The following is a 27,343-nucleotide window of genomic DNA, read 5'->3' on the forward strand; positions in this document are numbered from 1 at the left end:
GTTCTTTCAGTTAATGCTACATTAACCATCTTTGTGTATTCCAGAATCATTTTATTAGGTTGGCATTTATCTAGCTAATGGCAATGGCCCAAGATCAGATAGAGAATCAGAATTTCTCTTTTCAAGAGAAATGTTGTGAAGATATATTTAAATTTTACTTTAAATGCTAGGAATGTTTTTGTTGTATTTTCCATGAACAAAGAAGCAGGGTAACAGCAACGCGAAATGAGACACAAGTGAAAGGCTGCATATTTACAAGTAATACATCTCTTGTTTGTTGCTACGTGTGGAGGTGAGCCAGTACATTCTCTTAAGGAGTAATTTATCTGCTCAAATTGAGGAATTCTGTATCCCTATAGCTTCGATGCTAGAATAAAATAAACAGTGATCCCTTCTTGACGATGTTTTTAAGAAATGCCCTAAAACAAGAAAAAGTAAATGGGATTTTTTAGAAACAAACAGACAAACATGTCTCCTTGAGCAAGAGTGAGCCTGTCAGGAAGTGCTCTTAGCAGTGGGAGCAGGTTGCAAACTTGCTGAAAGGGTTTGGCTTTTTGTTGGTCATAAGGAAACAACCAGAATGAAACCGACAAACAAGCGTCACTGACGTGGTTCCTAGTGCTCTTTTTAGGCTGGAATCCGTGTGGTTTTGGGGTGGCGGGGAAGGCTTCCTGTGCCCTGCTGATCTCTTGTTGCCATTTCAAGTCTCTGGTTGATGATTGCGTGGACTGTTTCAACCTAATCCAGCAAATGTCAGCTGAGTCTTCACAGTGTGTAAGATTGCGGGGAAGAATACTTGGGGAAGAAAAACCCAATGCACCACCCTTGTTTCCGAGGAGCTCATGAACTAGGAGTGGGAAGGATAAAAGAAGTCTAAACTGATGGTCCTTCAAGGGCAACTAAGAAGAGGGTGCTGGGGCAGTCAGCCCCACCCTGTTAGAGAAGGGCGGAATTCCATCTCCTCGGGAGGCTAGCGTGGGAATGCGGGTGGGGGTCAAGGAAGGTGTGATGGAGGAGTTGCTTTTGTGGACTGGCTGAGATGGGGACTGGACGTTGCCAGCAAAGCTAAAAGGCAGATAGAGGACATGGAGGTGGAAGTACATGGGGATATGTCTAGGATTTGGCTAAAACCTTGTGTATCAGATGCCAGGCATGGTTCTAAGCACTTCCTATATATTAGCTCATCTAATCTCTACAGAGACCCAAGGGAGGTGCTGTCATTGCCTCCATTTTACAGATAAAGAAATAGATATAAAGGAATTCATTAGCCGCCCAAGACCATACTGCCGTAGAGATTTGGCTCCAGAATCTCTGCTTCTAACCACAGAGCTGTCCTGCCTCTGATATAGGGGAAGAACAGACACTAGAACCAGAAGCTTGGCATGCCGGTGATCAGGGGTACACAGGTGGAAGAGGGGTCAGGGTGGAGGTGAGAAGGATTGCAGGGGTGGGGGTGGGGGAGTTTGCTGAGAGCCAAGAGGGGCCACAGGAAGAAAGAGCTTCGAGGCGCGGGTTTGTCAACAGGGCCCAGCACAGGGGCCAGCAGAGTTCTAGGAGGTGAGATTTAAGAGCAGGTCTGAGTCAAGGAGAGAGCTGGGCGGGCCTCCGGAGAGGGCAGCCAGGCTGCAGACGGTAAGGTGCTGTTCCTTCTGGATGATTCTGTGTTTTGAAGGTAGGGAAGTGGGCACAGGCATTGGGTATCATTGTCTGTGTCCTCCTGTCAGTAGAAATAGGTGAGCATGACAGAGGGGCCGGTGAGAGCCAGCACTGCTAATTTGGCAAACCCAGGGGCTTTTCTGCAGCCTAATGATTTTTGAAAGCTGTTGGCAATGCTGAGGCCCAAGTGTGACTCCCTTATCTGAATGCTGTAGCAATCGCTGTTTTTTCCTGGAAAATTGGGCCCATGTGGGCCCTGTGTGTGGTTTATTTGAGTTCCATTTTTATAACCTTATTACCTTGTCCCCATGATGCAAGAAGTCTCTCTTTTCTCGAGCTTTGCTGTGAAAATTGTTTCTTAAAAGGCACAAAGTGATCTCTCATCATTTGGGTGGTGTTCTTCCCATAGTAGCTCTTTTCTGCAGACTCTGCACACACTTTTCATCACCCCTGACACCAGTTGTCATGTTTTTCTGATCGTTGGCAATTTACTGGGAACTTTTAGGCAGCTCTTAAATCTCACTGCTTAGGTGTTTGTCACAATTTCTCCCAGAAGAGTTTGTGCATGTACATATCCATTCAACTCCTACCAGTGACCTTGCTGGGGCCTGACACCCAGTCCTGTCTTCTTGAGTTGATAACAATGGCGATTAGCATTTATGGAGACTGAGCTGTTACCAGGCCCTGTAGTAAGGTATTTATGTTCATGCTCTCAATTCTTCCCAGTCTCTATAAAGAAAGTACTATTACTTCCCCCATTTTACAGATGAAGAAAATGAGTATTGAAGAGGTAGAATAGCTTGCCCCAGGTCACACAGCTAATAAATGGCAGAGCGGGGCTTCACCCAAGGCCTTTCTGACCTTGGAGCCCAAGTACTTCATTCATACATTCATATATTCATTCATTCAACATCAAGTCTACAACACGGCAAGCACTGTTCTAGACCCAGGGGATACAGCAAAGCGGAAAAAAAAAAAAAGCACAAAAATTTCCTGCCTTTGGCTCACATTCAAAATTGGAGAGATGGAGAAAAAAAAATAAAATGTACATTACCCAATATGATAATAAGGACTATGGTGAGAAATAAAGCGAGGAGGTTGCCTAAGAAGCATTGGGAGAATTTTAGAGTAGTCAAAGAAGGTCTCATTGAGAAGGAGACCAAACTGTTGGGTGAATTAGCAAACAAAGCCCCAAATCTCAGCGTATCAACTCAAGAAAGCTTTATTTCTTAATTTACAGTGAAACTTTATTTCTTAGTACAGAAAGATTCCAGTGTGGCTGCTCCTTTCCCTTGTGCTTATTGAGGGACCCCCCTCTTTTTTTTTTTTTTTAAAGATTTTATTTATTTGAACAGAGAGAGACACAGTAAAGGAGGGAACACAAGCAGGGGGCGTGGGAGGGGGAGAGGCAGGCTTCCCGCTGAGCAGCCAGCCCAACGCGGGGCTCGATCCCAGGACCCTGGGATCATGACCTGAGCCGAAGGCAGACGCTCAACGACTGAGCCACCCAGGCGCCCCGAGGGACCCCCCTCTTATATCTTACGGCTCTGCCTTCTTCAAGGCCCTCAGATTGCTTCCCATTCAGCTGGAGGATGAGTAAAAAGAGAGAGGGTCTTGTGGGGGAGTTTTTACGCCCCGTCTGGAAGAAGCCTGCGTCTCTCCCACCCATTGGTCAGAACTCAGGCCTGTGTTTGCTCCTTCTTGCGAGGGAGGCTGTTGGGAACTAGGGTCTAGCCATGTGCCCCTAAGAGAAAGGAAATGGGTTTTTGTGAACTTGTAGTGGAGTGTATGCCATAGTGAATGAAGGGAAGAAGTGAGTCGTGTGTGTACTGGGGAAAGAGCATCAGGGAGTGGGAACCGCAGTGTCAAGGTGGCCAGCGTGGCAGGAGTACGAGAGTGGCAGAAAGTAGGGCAGGGGCGTCATGGGGGGTGGGCCATTGGGATCACTGTCAAGACTTGGTTGCCCTGGGAATGACCAAGGGGGGCCGGGAACGTGGCAGGGTTTTTGAAAGAGGACTGACGTGGTTTGAGTTACATCTTGAAAAGATCACTCTGACTACTGTGTTGAAAATCGACTGAGGGAAGAGAAGTTAGGGTCTGTTGGAGTTGCCCCGCTGAGTGATGAGAGTAGCCAGCTCCCGGGGCCCGGGGCGGGGGCAGGATTTGAGGTCTGTCCTGATGCTGGAACCACTGGGCTTGCTGTGGGCTTGGGGGGAGGTGTGAGACAGAGAGGAGTCAGGCTTGTTCTGAGGTTTTGGGCTTTCGCCTAATGACTGTTAGTCTCACCTTCTCCCCACAGAAGTAAGAGGGGAAAAGTTTTGGGGAGAAGATATCTGAATGCCTTCTGGGCCCTGACCTCTCTCACAGTAGGCTTTCCTCCTGCACAGTACTTTCTTTAGCACAGCCAAGCAATTCATAGTCTTTTTTTTTTTTTTTTTAAGATTTATTTATTTGTTTTAGAGAGAGAGGGTGCACACAAGCCCGGGGGAGGGGCAGAAGGAGAGGGAGTGAGAGAATCTCCAGCAGACTCCTCGCCGAGCACGGAGCCCAGTGGTGGATCTCAGTGGGAGCATAAAGGGGGAGAAAGTCTGTCTTAAACAGAGCAGGGCATGAGTCATGGCAACAAACGTTGCATGCCTACTAGGTGCTGGGCACTTGGCTAGGTATTTTGTTTTCCCCGGAGAGCAAAACTGTACTGTTCCTGCCCTCGTGGCAGAGGTAAACCCATGTGGATAGACTGTAGAATGATTCATTGGAAGACATTATATTTATGCCTAAGTATTTCTTTTTAGCAATTGTGAATGGCATTGTATTTTTAATTTTGATGTCCATGTGTTCATTGCTAGTATATAGAAATAAAACTGATTTTTATAAATTTTTTTATCTTGTATCCTGCATCCTTGCTAAACTCACTAATTAGTTCTAGGAATGTCTTTTGTGTATTCCTCAGGATTTTCTACATAGGCAGTCATATCGTCTGCAAATGGAGATTTGTTTTATTTCTTCTTTGCTTTTTTTATTTCTCTTTGTTGTCCTTTGTGCTGACTAGGACCTCTAGTACCATGCTGAATAAGATTGGTAAGAGTGGACATCATTGTCTGTTCCTAGTCTTGAGGGGAAGGCAGTCTTCCACCATCAAGTAGATTGTTAACAAGAGGGATTTTTGCAGATGTCATTTGCATTTTGCTGGTATGGGCGGGGATGGAATAGGGTTTTCTGTAGTGATTGGTTGCAATAGAGTGGTTACTATCTAAAAGTTTTGTCTTGCTAGAGGGCACAAGCTTTGTGTGTGTGTGCGCGCACACACACATGTACCTTCTGCATTTCTAGATCGCTGGCTTCTTCAATTCCAAGTCTGGGATATATGAGGCACACACACACACACACACACAAAAGTAAAAAGAAAGAAAGAAAATGCAGGGAACTCACCATGGTGTCATTCATTCCTGAGGTCCTGAGATCGCTAACTGGTCTGCCTTCTTCACTCTGCCTTTCAGACATTTCTTACGTTTGCATTACATATACTGTCCAGGAGTTTTTGTTGTACTCCATCTTCCTGGAAGTGGCAATGGTTGGGAGCAGCTAGAGAGTTTAGGTTGGAGCCAGTTTTGGGGGGGGTGCTTAAGATTCCAGGGGTTTGATTGTGTAGCTGGTTGGAGAGCTATATCGTGGTGTGGAGGGTTGGGTGGGTGGGGGAGTGGCAGAGAAAATGGGAGGCTGTTACCTGGGTCCAGGTAGTAGATAATGGGGTCCCGTGCTGTGACAACAGACATGGTGCAGAAAGGAAGGAGAGGAAAGTCCCCAGGGCAACAAGGAAGTGCGAGGAGACTAGGGTGAGGATGAGGTTTCTAGCTTGGGCCACCAGCTAAAATTGGGAAGGCCATGAGGCGTCTGATGCAGCAGAGTGGGCATATTCCAGGCATTGAGAGCACATCTGGGAAACCAGACTAATGGTGCTGCCCTTCAGGGAAGGCTCCATAGAGCTATAAGTCTGGCTGCTATGTGAAGATCCAAGGAGCATGCGCTCTGGGCAGAGGACACAATGTGGGAAAGACACAGGTACGGGTGATGGCATGATGGGCCTGTCGGGACCCCCACTGGCTGACATGTAAGTGGGTCGCTATTGGTTCCGTAACTGGGCAGGACGCTGTAGGAGTTCACAAAAGGAAGATGTTCCAGAAAGGGAGCTGGTGTCACCAGGAGTCCGTATGGCCGCTGGTCTTCTGTTCTTTGTAGGTTGGTATCAGTCTTTCCTCCCGCAGACAGACCACCCTCCTCGTGGGGGCACCTCTGCTGACAGCCCCAGTTTAGCGACTGCAGTGAAGTGGCTGCATCTGTATATCAAGTCTAGACAAAGTCTCTGACTGGCTTAGGTTGGGTAGTGTGCTTATCCTCTACAGCTAATCACCGTTGCCAGGGAGTGGAGGACTCTAATCTGGGCTGGATCATTTGCCCACCCTTACTGGGGCATTCGTGGTCTTTTTAAGAAGGTGGCAGAAAAGTGTCTATGGAAGATAAAAAAAGATTTACCCTGGCTTACTCTAATATGTTTTGAAGAATTTATAGTACAGCAATGGAGGAACGCTTTGGAGAATTTTAAGCAGGGGACTTGATCAAATTTAGGTTTTATTAAAATCATTCCAGACACTGTGTCTGGGATTGCGGTTGGAAATAAATAAGTGACTAGAGGTGGGGAGACTGGTTAGGAGGTTGTTGCTGGAGCTCCAGGGAGAGCTGACGAGACCCGAACTAATTCAAGTCCTTAGTTGTTTCGTTTGGACTTCACCTCCAGCCACAGCACGGTAAAGAGGAGGGGTGGGATGAAGTTGAGACAGTCAGGCAACCAGGGCTTGGTGACCAGCTGGAGGATGCAGGAAGAAGAGGGGCTTAAGGAGGATCACCACCCCCAGCACCGCCACCGAGGGGGTAATAACTATTCTCTGGAAGGCTAGATTTATCTTTGGAAACTAGTTATTAAGTGGTGGCAGACTTGACATATCTTATTTGCTTCTTGAGAAATGTGAGTGTTGTTGGCTTTTTGCGGTGCCTTAACTGGAAAAGAAAGCTGATTGATTGTATTTCTCTCCCTTTAAAAAGTTTCCTTTCTTTATGAACTCAGATAATAGGAGCTGCAGCTGGCACTGCCAGTTGAGAGATGGATGGGAGGAGGACCCTGGCCTGAAGACCCTTCCTCCCCGCGAGCCTGCCCCTGGGCCTGCAGGTCTACTTTAGAAACATTCATCCCTTGGCCATTGTCCTTGCTAGGAAGGCTTTTCAGGATTTTAAGCAAAGAAATGACCCGATCTGACTGATGTTATGACCAATTCCCTCCTGAACTGGGAATTGACCACGGATCGAGGGAGGAGTGACACCAAGAGCCAAAGCAGGGAAGTAGGCACACCCGTTGAGAGGCTGTTGCAATCATCTACCTTGGTAATGGTGGAAGGAGTGAGAAATGGTCATATTCTGAATGTATTTTGAAATAAAAACCAATGTTGGTGAGGACTGGACTATGGCGTAAAAGAAAGGAGACGAGAATGGCTCTAACCTTTTGGCCTGGGCAGCTGGAATAACGTTGTCTTAAACTGAGATGGGGAGGGCTTGGAGGAGCAGGCCTGGGGGAAGGCGAAGTGGTTAGGTTTGACACATTGAACATGACTTACACAGATCTCCTGTCTACATGACATCTTACTGGGAGTAGGCAGTTGGATATATCCCACTAGCCAGGAGTTGAGAGGAGAGGGCCAGGCTTGGAGAGAAATCTGGGCATCATCCTCAGCATACAGATAATACCTGAATCCCAGACACTAGGTGAGACCACCGGGAGGTGACTGGAGGTATACAGAGAAGAGATGAGAACAAGGCCTGAGCCCTGGGGCACTCTGATATTAAGAGGTAGGGAGATAAGGAAGAACCAGCAAAGGGAAAGAATAGCTAGTGAGGTGGGTGGAAAACCAAGAGTGCTATCCTGGAAGCCAGGTGAGAAGGGTCATCAAGTAAGAGGGAGTGGTTTACTGGTACCAAAAGCCCTAAGACCAGGTCTGAGACTTGCTTATTGGATCCAGCAACATGGAGGACAGGCCAAATGCCTGCTTTGGGACCCCAGCTTAACCTTTCAAATAAGTCACAGTTTCCCCACTAAAGAAAAATACAGTTGTACAAAACAGATCATTTAAGATTGATTGAAATAAATCCAAGAAAGATGAAGACAGTGCCATGGGAGTCTAGTAGAAAGGGACAGTACTTCTGGCTTTTGTGGGGAGGGTTGAGGTCAGATTCATTCATGTCTTCATTCATCATTTTATTCATTCCACAAAAACTTACTGGGTTTCAGAGACTTGTGGTGGGGAAGGGAGAAAGTGGAGTTAATTGTTTAATGGGTATAGAGTTTCAGTTTTGTGGAAAAGAGTTCTGGAGATGGATGGTGGTGATGGTTACACAACAACATGAATGTACTTAATACCACTGAGCTGTACACCCGAAAATGGTTACGATTATAAAGTTTACGTCATGTGTATTTTACCACACACACACACACACACACACACACACACACACCAGAGGAAAAAAAGCATTGGCCCCATGATGAACTTGGTCTGGGATATAATGTTGGAAATGGATGGCATTTCAAGAGGAGATAATATGGGGAGAAGGGGAGAGACACATCCAACTGGAGGGAATGCAGAGAGGGAAGGGACCCGCTATCAGCTCTGTTTGTCTGGATAGTGGGGTCAGTAGGGGAGGCCGTGCAAGCTGAGGCTGTGGACTCAGGCCGGGCCGGTTGGTACAGGCCTGGCAGGCTGTTTACAGAGTTGGGCTCGCCTTCTTAGATTCTGGGAGCCTCTGAAGGCTCTCTGCCCAGGGGAGTGCCATTCCAAAGGTGTGCATTTAGAAGATTAATGTCATTAATCCTTCCTGCTAAACCATTGCTTTTAAAATCAGTGGGATTGAGGCATGCATTTCTCTAGGGAAAAATGTGGCCTAGCAGAATTTTCAACACCCAGCTACGTGTTAATGTATTGAGTGAGTTATTTGTCCACCCATTTTACAAATATTTCTTGACGACTATCTAAATGCCCACCATGTCCTAGGCGGTGGGGTAAGAGAAGGGGTAAATTTAATAGGTCTCTTCTCTTGAAAAGCCTATACTCTAGAGACCCCCATTCCTAAATAAGAAATTGTGCTCCCATATGTCATGTGTTACCATAAATGTCTCACCAGAGTTCTATGGGAACTGAGAGGAGGTGCCTGGCTTGCTGGGGGAAAGACTGTCCAGTGGATTGGAAAGATGAGCAGGATTTTCTAGACAAAGTAACAGAAATGGGCATCCTGAGAGGATGGTAAATCAAACTTATTGGGGGTTGTAAATTTAAAGACAGCGTGTAACTATTCTCTCTTAAGGCTAAACTCTTATCTCATTGGCTTTTAGGTGGTGCTGGCTAGAGTGCACACTTTTGGACCCAAACTTAAATTTTCAAATGTGGAATCCTAGGACTTCACTGGTAAGTTTGTTTGATGCCTCCTTACTGAATTATGCTACTGAGGATCGGTATTTGGAATAAAGGGCAAGGAAGTTATCATTGGCATGGCGCTGTGGAGGTTACCAAGCCTAGACTCTAGAGAAGCCTATAGTACAGGCAGAAAGGACCCCCAGGAGAAGTGCAATTTCACTGTTTCTGCGATAGATGCAGAGAGGGGGGCCAGAGGAGGGGCATCCGGGGTTGTAGGGGATGGACACAGCTGGCCTCATGGAAGGTGGGACTTTGGCTGTGTTTGGAAGGAAGAGTCCAAAAAGGAGTGAAGTAAGCTTTTTGGGTTCAAGAAGTTGGGTATAAGATATAAAGAAAGTGGGCTCACAGCAGCAAACCCACAGGAGTAAGAGCTTTATCCAGAAGAGTCACGGGCAAGACCTTTGGCAGGATAGGATTACTCTAGACCAAGGTCAGCAAACATCTTCTGCAAAGGGTCAGATGGTAAATATTTTTGGCTTCACAGGCCATGTGGTCTCTGTCACAGCGACTCAGCCCTGCTGTTGGAGCATGAAAGCTGCCGCAGCTAATCTGTGAATGAATGGGCGTGGCTGGGTCCCCGGAAAGCTTTACTTACAGGAACAAGTGGTAGGTAGCATTTGGCCCGTGGGCTCCAGTTTGCAGACTCCATCTCTAGACCCTGAATGTCAGGCTGAGACATTTGGACTTTATCCCGGATGCAGTGGGAAGCCATTGAGGTTATTTTGGGCAAAGAATTGAAATGGCATAAGTGACATGCTAAGACCTTTCATCTGATAGCTAGACAAGAGGCCAGGGGCCTGTTCAAATGAGCAGCAGCAATCCGTGTGTGACATCATGTGGTTAGCTGTGGTTCAGGTGGGAGCGAAGGACCAATAGGAGAGATAGCAAAGGGAGAACCATAGGATTTATAGTCTTCTTGGACTTTAAAGACAGGAACCAAAGAAAACGAAAGTTTGGTAGTTCACAGTGGTACCATTGACAAATGTAGAGACTGGAGATGGAGAGGGGTGCCTGATGCATCTGGTTTTAGATACACCGAATTTAGGATGACAGTGGTTCATCCGCAGGAAACGTCCAGTAGACAATTGGAGATGTAGGGCTGAAGCCTGGACTGAGGTTTGGTCCGGAGATGTAGAAGGGAAGCCATAGGATTAAATGACTTCTCCCCGTGATGAGCAGAGAGCCGAGCATTGGGGAGTGTGCATAGCTCTGGATGGAAGAAGAAGGTGGAAGAGGAGAGTCCCACGAAGGAAGGAGGAGGGGGCAGCAGAGACTCTGGAGAAGGACTTGAAGGAAGGCTGCTGACTTGGTGACCAGTGGGTTAGAGATGGCCTTGAGGAACGTGATCCCACAGAGAGGAATGGGGCTGAGGGCTCCACGCTGCACAGGGTCGCACATAAATGAGGGATAAAGCATCAGAGACATCAGTGAAAGAAAGAGGCCCCTCAGAGAGAGTCCGGTAAAAGAAGGGAGATGCACATATGATTTGGACATTTGCATGTCACAGTTACCTTTTCTTTAGCTTTGAGGCAGGCACAGCATGCCATGACCAGTCCTCATTTCCGTCTCTGGAGCCAAGCTTTTGTGGGGGTTTGTGTGTACATTGGGCTTGTGATTGTGTCCTTCTGCTCCCTTTGAGGTGTGGTGCTCATAGCTCTGTCACAACTTGCACCACGGGGCCCAGCCCATGTCTGGACTCTTGCCGTGAGACAAGATGTGATCTGTTGGGGAGATAGTTGCATTTGCCTAAATTGAGGGAGAAAAGAGGGTAGACCAAGAAACTGAAAAGAGGGTAGACCAAGGAACTTCTTACTGCCGAGTCTGCCCACATAGGGGACTTTGAGATAATTCTTCAAGCCCTCCAACAGATGTCAGTTTGTGCTCTGAGTATTTCGAGTGTCCATTCTTTGGGCTGAATTCTATGGTGTTTTTGGCTTAGTTGGTGTGAATATAGCAGTTTGAGATCTGGTCATCAAAGCAACAGGTGTAACTGCTTTCGAGCCACCGTTTATCGAACTCTCACTATGTACCAGGCTCGGTGCTGGGTGCTTGGTACGCATCATTTTATGTCATCTCTGCAACAATCCCTAACACAGGGAATTAGTATTACCACTTCAGCAGTGAGAAAATCAAATCATAAAGAGGTTGAGAAACCTACCCAAGGTCACAAGAGATTTGAACCCAGATCTGAACCCTGGTTTACACTGCTCCCTGTTTTCTCTCGCTTGAGTCTGGAATTTCTCCTCCTACTTACGTAGAAGGACTAGAGAAAGATTGAGCTGTACAGGTTAAATATTCAGAGCCTGTAGTGGGTGTTTCCACCTCTTAGGAGTCTGTTGAAAGGGTGGAGGAAGCGTGGGATCTCCGAAAAAAACCGAGACCAAATCTCAAATACTTTCACTGTTTCCCCAGGTAAAATTTTCCTTAGTTGGAGAAGGCGACAGTCTTGGGTTTGGAAAGGAAATAGCACTAGAAGGCATGACAGTCAGATCCCAGGCCTCGCATGATGGCAGTTGTCATCTACTTTTTGTTTAAATATTTGGCATTTCTCTCTGCTCACCTCCAACTTTCAGCTCTGAGGGCAGGGTCCTGTTTTGTCTTGTTTACTGGCACTCCCCCCAGCATCTAGCATGGTTTTGCCATGTAGGATGTACTCAGTACATATTTGTTGTTTCTAAAGAGCCAGGAGGCTTGGGACAAGCCTCCTCTGTGTGCCAGGCACTGCTCTGGGCACTGTGGTTCTGGGGATGACAAAGGACAAGTTCTCTGTCCTCATGAGGCTACCCATGAGAATGTTTCTAGTAGGGGAGACAGAACAAATGTGTGAGATGTATAATGGCATGGTAATGCTCTGAAGTAAAATAAAGTGAGAGAAGGGGGTGGAGGGTGATGGGCCCAGTAGTTTAGTTAGGGTCATCGGGAAGGCCCCACCAAGAAATGAAGTGAGACCGAGTGGCTTTTGGGGACAAAGTCATAATTCTCTTTGAGGGTTCTACAGACGTCAGCTGAACTGTCAACACTTCTTCCTAATTCTTTTGCTGGGCCACGGTGGCTACCAGCTAACTGAGTGCTCCCAGCAGTGCGGAGCCCCTGTCCAGGTCCCATGTTTGTGGCCTGCTGAGTGCTCCCTTCCCCTCCCTGGTAGGTGTGCAGTCTCCTTACCTGGCCTGCCTCTCCTGGTTCTCCTCCAGCCTCAGAGGCTTCGCCTCCACAGCCTGCTCTGCCACTTCTCTTTCCTTGGTCCTTACCCTTAATAAGGCTTTACTCGGTCTCTTTCTCATCGCTGCAAGGATCATCCCCGGGTGAGCCCCTGCACTGCTCACCTCCACCCTGCAGCCCCCCAGAACTTCAGAGCCAGCCCCGAACCTCCTCCCAGGCCACACCGCTAGCTGCTGCCCGCAGGCACCTGGTGCTCACCCCTGCCCTTGCCGCGAGTGTGTCTGTCTCCCCGTGCTGCCTGCCTTGCCTGCAACTGCAGCCCCAAGTTGTGTCTCCTGCACGAGCCATCCCTAGCTTTGTCCTTTCCCCCAACCGTCCTGTTCTGTTGGTTACCGCGTCCTCCTGAAGAGGACATCTTCTGATTTGTCCACTCGCTTCTCCTCCTTCCCTGCTCCTTCACTTAGGACTCATCCTTTGGATTCCTTTCAACAGCCTCCTAATTGGTCTTCCTGTGTCCATTTTTGTCCTTCCTCAGTCCACCCCCACACTCCTTATCAGCATGATGTTTATAACTCACTCATCTGATCATGGCTTGCTCCTGCTGCAGACTCTCCGAGGGCTCCTCATTGCTCGTAGGGTAAGGCCGAAGCCCCTTCGGTGGGCCTGCGGTCTTTCATGATCAGGCCTTGGGCCACATTCCTCATGCCCTACCCCCGATTTCTAACCTCAGCCCAGCCGCCCGCCAGCCATCCCCGCTGGACCCTTCTGGGAATGACCCACCCCCTGCTCCCCGTTTCAGCAGCTCAGGACGGGTTTCCAATCTTCTGGACACCTTCCTTCCCACGCTGCTCCTCTCTGTGTCCTGGACATGACCTTCCTGCCGGCTCCCAGAACACCCTGCCTTTCTCTCTCCCAAAGCACTTATCAGCGTAACTGTTGACTTACCACTTGACATGCTCAGTAAACTGTGCTCCTTAAGGGTGGGGACGACACATGCGTGTGCATGCGTGTGCGTGCATGTGCACACACGCGCGCGCACGTGCGCGCACACACACACACGCGTGCACGCATACACACTATCTCTGGGTTCTCGGAGACAGCACAGTACACCTGGCTCAGGAAGTGTTTGTTGAAGGAGGGATAGCAAAGTCTGTTTGTGCAGCCAAACAACAGATCTATAATGTGATCAAATGTATTTCGAATTGGCGGTTCGTTGGCCATTGCGTTCCGCGGGGCCGCCCCTCCCCTCAGCTTTGAGTGCAAGACGCATTGCTGGGGGTTTGGGTTGGGCGCTACCTGTTGTGTCTCCTGGCAAACTGAGGCTTGAGGAATGTCACTTCTCTAAAGTCTTTTGCCCCGGACTTAAAAAAAAAAAAAAAAAAAAAAAACTCCTGTTGTCGCTGGAATGGTAATAGCAATTCAGAATGAAAAATAATCCATCAAGGACTGCTCAGGAATGAGGTCTACCCAGCTTCATCTTGGGTGAGTCGCACACTTCCTAAATTAGCCAAAATAATGATTCTTGCTCACTGCTGACAGCTTCCCTCCGCCATGGTCTAGCTGAGGATGCTTTTCTGGCTGGGGGAGGAGGACAGTTAGTGGTCCTTTGTGGAGATGCCCCCAGGGCTTCTTTATCTGCATTTGGAACCTTGTCCAGTCCTGGGTGAGCACTGAGGAGTGGCAAACAGGAAGGGGCTCTGACCCGAGATGCCAGGGCAGTGTCTGTATCCCCCATGGGAGCTGGCACTGTGCACCTGGCCAGTCACCAGTATATGTGCTCCTGCTTCCCTGTGGGGCCGTCAGCTCCACGCTTGTTGCACCTTCTCAGTTTCCTAGTTCTGCCACAGGGAACTGGGAAATCGTACCGAGAATGCAGCTCTTGCGTGGGGGCTCACAGTAATCTGGGAGGGCTTCCTAGAGGAAGGAGCCATTCTTACCGCGGAGGTGCCCTGCTGACCAGGGTGCTCCAGCAGGCACTTGGAGCTGCTGTCCTCTCCCGGTAAGACGTAGAATGCTGCTTTCCCTTTCCGGGACTTTCCAGCAGCCGCTCCCGCTGCATGAAGGCATTTCCTTCTGGTTTGCCTCGTCCGCGCCCATTCTCCCTGATTTGCCTCCTCCTAGGAAGCCTCCCCAGACCTCCAGGGTAAGAGACCTGGTCCTGTCGTCACTGTTACCACTATCATTATATACGGCCTATTGATTGCTAGCCAGGGGGCATGTGCGGGCACAGTGCTTGCTGGGCAGGCACTTGGTACCAGGGCCTTGGTGGGTGTTGGCTGTGCTGTCATCGTTAGTACCCCACAGACCCCCTTTAGGGGACTGAGGCCCAGGTAACGCAGGACAGGCGAGCACAGGTTTGCCGCAGGTGCCTGGGTTGTGGAGCACCGGGCTGCGCTCTGCCCCGTTCTTCCTGTGCCACCGTCCCTCTGCCACGCATGCGCGCAGCCCGCCCTCCAGCTCGTTCGCGGCGCTCGCCACAGGGGCCCGTCTCTTGTTTATTCGTGTGGTTGTAGATAAGCGCAAGTTTGCTCTGCCCCCGCCCCCCCGCCCCCCCCCCCCCCCCCCCCCCGGCCCGGGCAGCCCAGTGAGCCCAGGACTGCAGGGACCTGCCTGCTAGGTAGGTGCTCCACACAGACTTGACCCACAGCCTGCCTGACCGCCCACTCTTTCTCTGTGCCCCCTGAACCACAGGCGTCTGGGCCGGCAACCGCAGTGGGGCTCCCTGGGGGGCCCTGCGCGTGTTAGCCTCTGTCCTCACCTGTGTCCCTGTCCCCGCCGCTGTGCTGAGGAAGCATCTGTACCTCAGCAGAGTCCCTTCCTCTCACACCCTCAGGCCCACTCCCTTTGTCCTTTTCTGCAACTTGTGTCCTTTCCTGCAGCTTCCTAAGGAAGTGGAGCCCATTCTCCCCCAAGGATGGAGCCAGCACCTTCCTCTGCTCCTCGGGCCCTGCACACACTCTGGGGATGGCCGGGACCCCCGAGGGCCCTCATGAGCCGTGTGCCTGCCCTCCCCGTTCTTCCGGAGCCCCTGGGGGCCAGCCGGGGTGTGGTGTCTGTGGCAGGGCAGCACCTTGTAGAGTCAGGGCTGAGGGGTCTGCGGAAGCAGGTGAGGGAGGACAGAAGTCACTATACCTTAAGAGCAGCTGCTGATGCAGTTTGTGTGTGCGTGTGCCTGTGTCGGTGAGTGTATGTGGGCGAAGGGGTGTGTGTACCTCTCGCTCCCTGTTTTTATTTGCATAATTTATCCTGGGGCACGTTACAGACTGTGTCTCCCTCATGGGTCTGATGCGGGGACCTTGAATAATAGATATTTCATAGCCACAGGCTAAATAGTTTCTCCTCTCCCAAGCTGCAGGCGCCTCCACTCCCCCCTCTCCCTCTTTGGAACCTCAGTGACCGCTTCACAGGGCTGTTGTGACTGTCAGCACCCGCTTCCCAGACCCCCTTCAGAGAGCAGTGCAGCGAAAGCCCCATCTAGACCCCAGCAGGCTGGGCTACCCTGCTGAGGCTGGAGGCAGGCAGGCCGTTCCCCCCGGGGGGGGGGGGCACCTCACCAGGCCTCCAGGGCCCTCTGGGGCCAGGCTGGCTGAGCTCCGAGTGACTCAACCTGGCTTTGAGTGGGAAAAATAAAAATAAAATAAATGGCTTCTGACCAAATGGGGAAAGTGGGCATGGGGGAGGAGCCGCAGGAGGACGCTGGCCACGCCTTAGGTACATTTGCCCGCAGCAAACTGAGGTTTGCTTAAAGCTCAGACTCCACTTTTAAAGGGGACTCGCATGCTGGTCTCACGCCCTGGTCCTGGAATGTCAGACTCTGTGCCTGCGAGTGATGTGACTCGGTCGACCCACCCAAGTTCTGTAGGCCTCAGTTTCCTCACCTGTAAAATGGGATGGTGATAATAGTAATCATCTCGATGAGGTTCTTGTGCAGGTGAAATGAAAATGTGCTGAGCCCCGGCATGTCAGAAATCCCAAGGATCTGTTATTGTTGTTCTTTAAAAGTCGTATTGTTAATAACAACTGTAAGATGACTTTAGACAAGATACAAAGTCTAAAATGCAGTTAAAGGCCCTGAGGAGCGAGATAAGGTATAGGAAAGGCACTTCGTGAACTGTGAATTACATGCAGATATTGTTATTAGCACAAATATATCTTGGTGTCTGGGCTTTGGAAAAAATGAGCACAATTTGATGATGTTAAGGCTAAATTCTTGGTTTTTTCGGCTTTTCATTTTGGAGGGAGATTTGTTAGGCCTTTCCTGGAATCTTGCCCAGAGGCTGTGTGACCCACACTGGTGCTCCTGGGTGCCAAACGCCTAAGTAGCACCTGGCGCCAGGAACCTTTCTGTGCTTGCTGTTGTTATTTGAAATGTCTTAGGATATACAGCTAATGCATAGTAGTAGGCTAAGTTCTTGTAGGTTCACTGACAGCAAATTGTGGAAATTTGCTCTGGACCTGGGAAATTCTCACTCTCAAGTGTTTTTATGCCTAGGATAGCCGAGTAATTTTAAACAATGTCTTCACAATTTGGTATGGACAACTACCCTTGTTTTCTCAAGTACGTTAGAAATATATTGCTAGTATCAACTGCTTGACTCTCATTCCATATTATTTCCCTGCCTCCTCCCATCCTTCTGAAAATAAAATTGAACGAAAATTACCCGTTAAAAAATGTAGATACTTTCGGGCAGAGGTTGGAAACTCGACTCACAGGCCCTATCCGGCCTGCAGGTGTATTTGGTTCAGTGTTCACGCTATTTTAAAACTTTACAGTTAGTGGCAATTGAAACTTGGTAGGTGTTGTCTAGAAATCTGGATTTCTAGCTCTGCATGAAAACCTGCAGGTCTGACAGCATGGGGTCCATCTTTCTTCATGGCAATGCTCAAAAGAGAGTGGTGGTCCCTCCTCCAGGCACTGATCTCTCCATTTGGCCCCACCCTGCATCTTTACACAGCCTGCAGATCACTGAGCTGGCAGTCTCTGCTGAACGGAACCAATACCTCTTAGACACTGCAACAATTTATTTTCATGAGCAACTATGCCCATAGATAGGAAGGTTATTTCACCCCAGAAGTTGACATTTTTATGAGAACCCAAGCTTCATTGAGGCCCTTTTGGATTTAGGAGAGTCACCTTCTCTCCTCCCCATGGGATTTCCTCATTAGCAGTTTTTAAGAACTCTTCAGCATGACTTAATAAGTCAACATAAAATATTGGATAATGCAGGATATAAATTTTGATTGCCCCTATTTAAGAGAGGTTGAAATCAAGTGAACTTTAATTCCGTAATTTATGATGTTGTAAATTTGAACAAGACACTTAATCCTTTTTATTAGCCATCTTGTTGACATGGTTGTAATTTGGCAGAATTCCTATTGAAATAGGGGAGGGGTTTGAGATTCTCAGTCCTGGAGGCCATCCCCACCTTTGGTCTTTTCTTGGGCAAGTCCAGGAGTGCACAGGGGACCGGTGGCCGCATGCAGAGATGGGAGAGGAGGTGGTTACTTTAGGGGACTCCTTGCAAACACTGAAACCTTAAAAAATTATTATTATTCTATGACCTTTTAGATCTAATTTTTGTTTCTGTCATCAGGAAAGAGTATACACTTGTAACAAATGCAGACAACACTGAAGTGCATTCACATGAAGGAAGAAAGTCTTCATGACTTCCCCACCCCCGACTTTCTCCCAAAATAGGTACTTCTGAGACTTTATTGGGTATAGTCCTAGACTTTATTTGCTCGCTGTTCCCCCTCCCTCATTTGCCCTTATCCCCAATAATACGCATTTTTACTTCTTTTTTTTAATTTTTTTTATTTATTTAATTGACAGAGAGAGAGAGCGAGAGAGCGAGAGAAGGAACACAAGCAGGGGGAATGGGAGAGAGAGAAGCAGGCTTCCCGCCGAGCAGGGAGCCCGATGCGGGGCTCGATCCCAGGACCCTGGGATCATGACCTGAGCCAAAGGCAGTCGCTTAACCAACTGAGCCACCCAGGCGCCCCCTGCATTTTTACTTCTGTTTTGTAAAAATGGAATTTCTCTCTTCGTACGTTCTGTGACTTTCAGTGGCCACCTGCCAGTTATTGTCATCTTTTCAAGTTGATATGTACAGGGAAATATGCCATATTATTTTTGACAGCTGTACCCCATGGTATGGATACATTTCAGGTTTATTGCATCATTCCCATACTGGCAGACACCCAGGTTCTGATCTTTGGCCATTGTACCAACTGCTGCAGCAGCCGTTGTTGTGCCCACTTGTGAACTTCTGCATGAGATTTTCTGTGGTATAGATACCAAGAAGTGGGACTTCTGGCTGAAATAGTTTGCATTTAAAATTTGAATCGGTATTGCCTAATTGCTCTTCCAAAAGGCTGGACCAATTCATGCTCCACCCAAGAGTATCCAGTTATGGTGTTAATAATCTAGCTTTTTTTGCTTGAGCACATAGAAGATAAGTAAACTTTAAAAAGTCATACATGTGCCATCTAAATGACACATTTGTCTTAGTCTATAGGTTTAATTAAATGAGTTTCATGTTTTGATTTTGGTGATGGTTATCATCCTACATGATGACAAAAATGCTCCTCAACCGCTGTAGCCAATTTAATTATTAAATACTTAAGTTAAGTAACTTGGACCTGGATGGCTCAGTTGGTTAAGCATCTGCCTTCGGCTTGGGTCATGATTTCCAGGTCCTGGGATCGAACCCCGTGTCAGGCTCCCTGTTCAGTGGGGAGTCTGCTTCTCCCTCTCCCTCTGCTCCTCCCCCCTGCTTGTGCTCTCTCTCTCTCTCTCTCTCTCAAATAAATAAATAACCTTAAAAAATAAATATGTATTTAAGGATCATAGTTGTGCCAGGTAGCCTCTGGAAGAGTAACAGCTAAATCACAGCTTCCTTTTCCAGGGCTCTCCCAGGGCTGCTTGGGTTTTCCCCAGAGCCCTCAGTACAGAGGCTGGGTCAGCATTTACATGGGCTGCAGCAGGGAGTGCCAGGCCTTCGGCCCAGGAGACTTGAGGAGGGGGAGGCAGCAGGTGAGGTAGTGAGGTACCTGAGGTTCCCAGCACCCCTTCTTTACATCTGAACACGCTTTTACATGGACAGATTCTTCCCACATGTATTATCTCATAGCATCCCTCCCTACAACCTCTCTGTGAAGCCGGCATTCCCCTCTTCCCCCTCTTTATATCTGGGGACACTCAGGCCCAAAGAAGATCTGCTGTACTGAGTGTGGCACAGCTGGTAAGGAACAGTGCCTTGAACACAGTTCTTCTGACTCCAGAAGTGGTGGAGTCAGACCCCTGCGAGGGTGAGATACAGCTTTTTGCCTACAGCACATCATGGAAGTTTCCTTTACTGAGCTGGAGGTGGAAAAAAGAAAAGGAAGGGACATTTCCAGGCTTCTGTGGTCACTTATGCCCACAGCTTTCTCCTAGCAGTGCTAGGAGATGCTCACGATCATGTTCTTGAATGTTTCCCCAGCAATTGGGAAAGATCTGTGAATTCTCGACCAGGGGACTTAGCTGATCACACGTGGCTGAGAACCACTGACCCAGAATGTATCTCCTTCTCAGACAGGATGGGTCTGGGGAGATGGTTGACTCACCACGTGCTAACTGCATGCGAAATTTTGAATTCTGTCTTCTCCAGAGGCCTCCTCTCTGCCTCTCTGACCTGGTGTTTGGCTTTTGCTGCCAGGTTACCATGTGTTGGCCAAAGCTCCTTAGCACTCACCTTACTGATGAGCCTGCAGGGAGATTTGATGCCCACACCATTGGTCCCTTCCAGGATACCCTCAACTTCATTAGACCCATGCAGGGGGGCTGGTCTAGTGAAAACAGGGATCTGGAGTCTGATAGACCTGGGATCAAATCGTTGTCTCATCGCTTTTACTAGCAGTATGAAACTTTGGCTGTTGACCTCACCTCCCTGAGCCTCAGTGTCCCCTTCTACAAAATAGGGATAATAATTCTCTCATGGGGCATTTTGAGGAATACATAAATTAAGATTTAAAAGGTGCCTATGTTCAGCACAGAATGGATACTTATAAATGTGAGTCCTGGCTCTTTTTCCTGCTATAGAGAGAAGGTTCTCCTCTGGGGATACTCCAGACTGCAGGCTGCTGGCTGGGGATCCTGGGGCCAGAGGAGGGCCACCAAGATGACTCATATACAACGTGTACTCTCAGGAACTCACTATTAGGTAGGGGAACCCAATATGCAGACACGATGTGATGTGTACATTGGTAAGAATCAATTAACAGAGCAGAGATTAATTAACCTGGGGTGAGGGGAAAGAAGTCATCAAACAAGTAGGGTATTGAAGATTGAAGAGGAGTTTGATGGAGACAATAATGCTATAGATAATGAACAGCCAACTCCGTTCATTAGCCATCAAGTTACATTATTTTGTATGTATATATGTTAACTTCATTGATTCTTACCAATACACTGATATATTCATTCATCCTCTCTCTTTTCCTTTTTCCTCTCCTTCTGCCTCCTCACCTTCTCCCCACCCAGCCTTAAGATACTCAGCCACTCAAAATTTCTCAAAGAATTCCTTTATGCTTTGGTAAATCCTCAGAGGATTGATGCTCGTTTACTCTGCAAAGTTTTTACAGGAGCGCTGGTATAGCTCCCTTCTTTCCATCCCCTTTTTTCCTACAGTATGAGTAAGCTCTTTTGCTTTCTCAGCAGGGAACCAACTACCAGCCATTTGATGCTCGCTGCGTCACTCCTGTATACCAGGGGCATGTGTCATTCCGTTTAGCAGCCAGAACAACTTTGTGAAACAGGGACTCTTTACAGATAAAGAAACGGAGGCTTAGAGGGGCTGATATGCTGATTATTACACGAGTCGGGGAGCCACGGTTCCCCTGCGGGCTTCATTCCCCTGGCCTCCACTGCTTTGTTCAGTGCCTGGCACACAGTAGGTGGGCATCGAACATTTGTCCCAAGGAATGAAAGAACTGCTACCCACGCAGTTGGTCTTGTAACCCTCCTGGGGCAGTGACAGTGCTCCTCACTTAGTGTCCCATTTATTAGTGGGGGCCCCAGAATCACACAGCAGTCATCATTGACACAAAAGACAATTTCCCATTCCCCTTGCGCTTATTTCTAGGGTATGTGTAAGCAGATAGGTTAGACTGTTAAAGCTTTGTGTTTGGCTTTATCTCTGCCCTGTAAGAAATAACCTGGCAGAGTGCAGGTGCAGTGCTCCCAGAGCCCGGCCCGGGACTCAGAGGCTTGGATTCCAGCTTCTGTTCCACTGGTGACTCCCCAGTAACAGCGGGCACATCACACCCCTCTCCAGAGTTCCATTTCCTCGGCACGCTCTGGGGCTTCGTGGGTCCCTAAGGCTCCCGGCTGCTCCCCGAGCTGGTGTGATAGGGGGAGGCTATGGAGTGTGCTAGAAGGAACGTAGGCAGTGGTTTCGGGAAGACGTGACTGAATCCTGGCTCTGGTACTTCCCAGCCCTGTGACCTTGGGCAGATCACCTAACCTCTCTGATACTCATGGTTTTTATCTGTGAAAGAGCGCAAGGGGGACCTGCTTCCAGGCTCACTGTCGCGAGTACAGGAGGCCGTGGAAACGAGGGCGGTTTCCTTCCCTCTGCGTCTGACTCCTGAGTGCTTTGTGTTTGGACTTGCTGGGTGTTTCTGCAGTGAGACCCGAGACACGTTTTCAGGTGCGGTGGTGTTCATGACACCTCGCAACACCCCGAGATGCTTCTCCTGAAGCTCTTTTGTCCTGTTAAGAAACTCCTGGAGGGCAGGCACCATTCTACCCCATTGAGCTGTGCTAGCGCCGCATGGGCAACAGCGGATTTTTCCCCTTTTCCCTCGCAGACAGCAGCCGCGGTGTGTGTTAATGCGCACGCATGTACTTTCTTGTGTGCCTCGTTACAGAGAGGAGGACTGTGTTCGTTTAGCAAATGTTTGCCATGCGCAGGCCTTATGTTAGGAGGGGATTGCAGGGAGGAATAGCCTCACGGTCACTACCCTCAAGGAGCTCACAAGGAGGAAAGGTGCGAATAGGGGTGACCCAAGGCCATCGGGGCATGCGCCGGGGCACCGCAGGAGAAGGGAGGGCTGAGGGCGGTCGGGAGGGCCTTTAGACAAGAGGTGACTTTTGAGCAAGTCTTAAGCGATGAGCAGGAGTCTACCCTACAGAAGTGCAGACAGAGCTTTCCTGGCAGGGGGAGCCACAGAGCGGAGGCCAGAGCCTAGAGGAGGTGACACCTGGGGGCGGGTCTGGAGCTGGGGCCAAGAGGTGGAGGACCTGGTGGTCATCCATACAGTGATGAGCTCAGACCTTTCTCCCGAGCTCCAACCCACATACCTGCTGCCCACTCCAGCATCCACACTTTGATGTTTCATGGGCATCTCAGACCCAACATAACTAAACACAGGTCTTGATATTTTTTCTTAAAAAGAAAAAAAAAAGGCAAAGATATTATGACTCCTCCCCCATCTTCCCCATCTTACGTGGCAGGCCCATTTCCCTGGTTATGAGGGTCCAACACACAAGTGTCGTCTTGGATCCTGCTCCTTCCCTGGCGCCTCACTGCTTGGGTTGTTGATAGCTGTTCCATCAGAGTGTATCTTGAAAGCCACCACATCTCCCTACCCTCGTCCAGATGTCGCCCATCCCGCAACTAGTCTCCCTGTTTCTGTTCTGGCCCCACTGCTGTCAGTCTTCCACAGAATCAGGCAGAGTGACCTTTGAAAAAGTAAATCAGATTGTGTCATTTCCCTGCCAAAACTCTCCGATGGCTTCCTAGCATCCTTGGAATAGAAGCTGAACTCCTTGCCATGGGCTGCCAGCCCATCCTGCTTCTCTGGTCTCATCACTTAGCACTCTTTGCTCTGCTCACTTCATCCCAGCTGCTGTGTCTTTCTTGCTGTTCCTCTTTCTTGCCTCAGGGCCTTTGCACTTACTGTTCTCGGCCTGAATCAGTCTTCCCCAACATCCCTGCCTGGCTGACCTTCATTCCATTCTGGACTCTGTTCAAATGGGGGGGGGGGCAGAAAAGAATGGACTTATGGTCGTTGTGTTCAGGGACTAAAAATGCACTGTCCCCTACTCCACCCCTGGCCCCATCACTTGGCCCGCTTGCCTTGCTTTATTTCTCTTCATTAGCACTCATCACTACCTGCCTTTATATGATAGACTTACCTGTCTTCCTTCCTGTTTGTCTTACCCGACTAGAATGTGAGTTCCTGAGGCTGGGTGCTTGTCTCACCTGTCTCATTCTCCGCTCCATCTCCAGGACATAAAACAGCCTGGCACCCAGGAGGTGATCATCACACATTAGATTGGTGAGGGGGAAAAAAAAAACTGAATGAATTAATGCAAGTGAAGACTCTGGCGTTTATTCTGTAGGCAGTGCAAATCTAGTAGACATCTTTCAGGAGGTGAGTGACGTGGTCAGCACTTTTATTTTAGAAAGCCAGCTGGTGGCAGTGTGGGGGCTGGACTGTAGGAGGAGGCAGCAGAACTAGTTAGAGGCAGTTAAAATGGTCCAGGAAATTGATGCTGAGTCCTGGGTAGGGCTGTGGGCATGGCGGAGAGGGGACTGATGACAGGGTGTGAAGGCCTTTGAGGATCTTTGGTTCCTGTTGGGATAACTTGGTACAGCAATTCCTCTATCAGAAATACAGGGGGTAAGCTAGTCTGGGAAGAGGCGAGCAATCCTCTGTGGAGTTTTTTTCTCCAAGCAAATGTCAGCTCTGGGAGGCACGCTGTCTGCGGTGCCGTTGGCTTTCTGAGGAGCGACTCTGCTGCTCTACAGAGTCCTCTGTTCAGACATTCGGTCACAGTGTAGTCAAGATGGCGGTATCAGTGAGACCGATTCTTCTTCCTGCAGACGTGCCCTTTGCTCTTATACACTATAACCCCACTAAGTCTTTGGTTCCTTCTTGCAACAAGTACTTTTCCTCATATTTAACTCCCAGGGAGACTTGCTCTAACAGATTCTCTTCTCTTTGAGAACGCCTCTGCTCCGCCCATGTCCCGGACAGGGTTTACCAATAACTTGGGAGTTCGGCATCTCCCTTACCACAAACACACATGGGGACTCTTCTCCCTCGGGTGTTAGAGAGTCATGTTGTCGGTGGGCATATATTCGTAGCCCAGGAAGAGCCATGCTGTTTGGTACTGCAGCCTCTTGAAAACTTCCTTTTGGAGCTTGAATTATTCCTTCTTCCAGAAGTCCCCAGTCCTCTCCAACTTGCAATGAAAAGCCTTCATCTCTGAGTAAATACATTCCTAGCCATCCTGCTGAGGTGTCCCCTCTCTGTTCCTCACTGAGAATATGCCAGCCCAGGCTCTGAAGCCTCGGTCCAAAGTTCCTAGTCCTGTTTGTCGAGCCCTGTGAAGTGAATGCTGCACCATCTGTACTGCCAGATGCCTACCTCCCACCGTCCTTCTCTGTCCCAAAGGTCCAGATGCCATTACATGACATGACATGACATGACATGACATGACATGACATGACATTAATAGCTACGCTTTCGAGCTCCTGAGTGCCAGGTACTGTGTTAAACATTTCACATGCATTCTGTCTCACCCTTCCCACTCTGCCAGGGTGAGTGTTATTAACCTTTTTACAGATGAGGAAACTGAGACTTGGCAGTGCAGTAGAGTTAAGAGCAGGGGCTTAGAGTCCAATAGACCCAGGTTTGAATCCCCACTAACTGTGGACCTTGGGCATGCTACTGAAACTTTTTAACCTTCTTTTTCCACATCTAGAAGACAGAGAGAATCGAGAGAGGGGTCATGTGTCACTGTGAAAATAAACAACATGTGTTATCTCATAAGCCTAGAAACGTTTGTCTGCTATACTCTAGACTTTGTGCTGCCAGTAAGTAATAGCTCATCGTAGATATTATTGTCTCATTGTCGTGGTCCTCGCCATTGTCGTCATCTTCACTGTCATCGCCATCATCCCTCAAGGCTCAAGTCTCAAGGCTACATGACTAGTACGTGGGTGGTGTCAGGATTGAACCTAGCCCTGCCTGGCTGCCAAGCCCTTGTTCCGTCTCCTGTCCCAGGCTGTTGCTCCCGAGTTCGTGCTGCCTAAGACTTTCTGTCCCTGAGGTTGCTCTCTTGGTCTTTTCTGGTTGTGCCTGGGCACTGGGCTCAAACTGGAGCTCAGAAGTTCCTCAGTGCCTTCTGGCCAGTCACCTCATTTCAGTCATTGACCTGAGCAGTCCCAGGGGCCGGGCTGTTCGGGCAAGAGCTTGGACAATTTTCCCTGATTGTCAATGTCATCTTGTCTACTCTGCAAGCCAGGGGGGCTCCGCATGTCATTATGTATGTCACAGGATTGTCCAAGGAAAACAGGAGCGGCAGCAGAAAGGGCTGGTGGGTGTCCCTGCCTTTTGGGGTCACAGATCACTTTGTGAATCTAGTGACATTTATGGAGCCTCCCTCCAAAAAATGCACATGAGAGAGTCTCACAAGACCAACATTGTTCATGAGACATTTACTATGAAGCCCCCCCCCCCGCCCCAGGAATTCTAGCTCAGAAATTCAGAATCAGAAGGTTAGCTTATGGGCCCGTCTGTCATCTTACCCCTGTTCATTCACAATCAGGAAGGGCTTCCTGTGTCTGTAGGGTGTTTATATTCATGGGTTATTAGGCCATCCTGGTAGCATTTGGAAAAACCTGTTTTATCGATACCATTTGCCATTTTCATTTCTTTCCCATATTTGAGAAGTGTGTCTACACACTAGAATTGGTGGACCATTTTGATGAGACTGACCTGCTGACTTAATTCAAGCCATAGCCTGCATCTAGCAGACAGCCTGGGGAGGAGTTTTCGCCCCCAGTATCAGACTAATAGGAATTGTACTGTGATGTACAGCTTATAAAGGTGCATACGCTTAGCTTCAGCAGGGTTCAGTGTTCTAAATTCAGGTAAAATGTAAATCTCTACTTTCCAGTTTTAAGATTTTTGAAATTTCAATCTTAAAAAGTGTGCTTCCTTTCTTTTTTTTTTTTATTCCAGTTTTCAAGGTGTGGGTATGGGGGAAGGCACATGCCAAGCCCACTTTATAGTCTTCTAACTTGCTCACAGGCCTCTCCTTGGAAACTTTCCAGCAAATTATGGAGTAAGCCAGCTGATTCTCACAGCAGTAGGAGTCACGGGTGTCCCTGCCAATGGCGTCTCCCCTCCCTGCCTGGCCTCCCGAGCTCCACAGAAGGGAAGGAAGGAACCCTCCATAATGGGGGCTCCAGAACCCTTCCTCCATTCTGGCTGTGCGTCTGTGGTGCCAATGCCCTCTACAGATAGAGGGGGCGCTGAGGTTTGGGGACACAGGAACCGAATCTGTCATATATTAGATCATTTGATGTAAAGCTTTTTCTGATATGTAGTTTTTCCTCTAAAGTTTTTCCCCTTTGCTTTTTCTAAATTATAAAAGCAACAGATGCTCACTTCAAAGCCAGGATTAGAACTTTTCGCGCCTGGCTTGGAATTCCAGCTCCATGAACTCATTAGATGTGCAGCCCTGGGAAAAACACACACCCTCTCTGAGCCTTGATTTTCTCATTGTTACAGAAGAGGTAATGATTTCACCTCATCACATTGCCATGAGCACCGAGGGAGATTGGTCCATAGAATGCTCTTCTGGAGGTTTGGCGTGGATTTGTTTCGTTTCCTCACGTGAATATTTGTTGAGTACCTATGAGCCAGTCACCATTCTAGTTGCTCTGGAAATATTCGAGAACAAGACAGAAGGGGTCTCTGCTGTCATGATGCTCACATTCTAATCCGAGGAGATGCAAAGAAATGAGACCATTTCAGAAATTAAGAAATGAGAACCCACAGGTGGTGGGTGAGTCACAGGAAGGGCCACTTTATTTTTACTTTTATTTATTTTTATTTTTTAAAGATTGATTTATTTTAGAATGGGGGGAGAGACACAGAGAGAGAGAAAGAATCTTCGGCAGATTCCCCGCTGAGCGCAGACCCCCCCCCCTGCCCCCCAACATGGGGGCTCAATC

General features: G+C 48.7%; 1 protein-coding gene across 10 annotated transcripts in view; it reads left to right on the forward strand.

The window, feature by feature from the left end:
* ARNTL (aryl hydrocarbon receptor nuclear translocator like) overlaps nucleotides 1-27,343 on the forward strand; it is a 98,664-nt gene that overhangs the window by 20,738 nt on the left and 50,583 nt on the right. For all 10 annotated transcript variants that reach the window (XM_027578602.2, XM_027578601.2, XM_027578604.2 and 7 more), the window contains exon 2: nucleotides 9,086-9,158. The gene's annotated coding sequence lies outside the window, so the exon portion shown is untranslated. The remainder of the gene's footprint in view (nucleotides 1-9,085; nucleotides 9,159-27,343) is intronic.

The sequence above is a fragment of the Zalophus californianus genome, chromosome 11 (genome assembly GCF_009762305.2).
Source record: "Zalophus californianus isolate mZalCal1 chromosome 11, mZalCal1.pri.v2, whole genome shotgun sequence".
NCBI lineage: Eukaryota > Metazoa > Chordata > Mammalia > Carnivora > Otariidae > Zalophus > Zalophus californianus.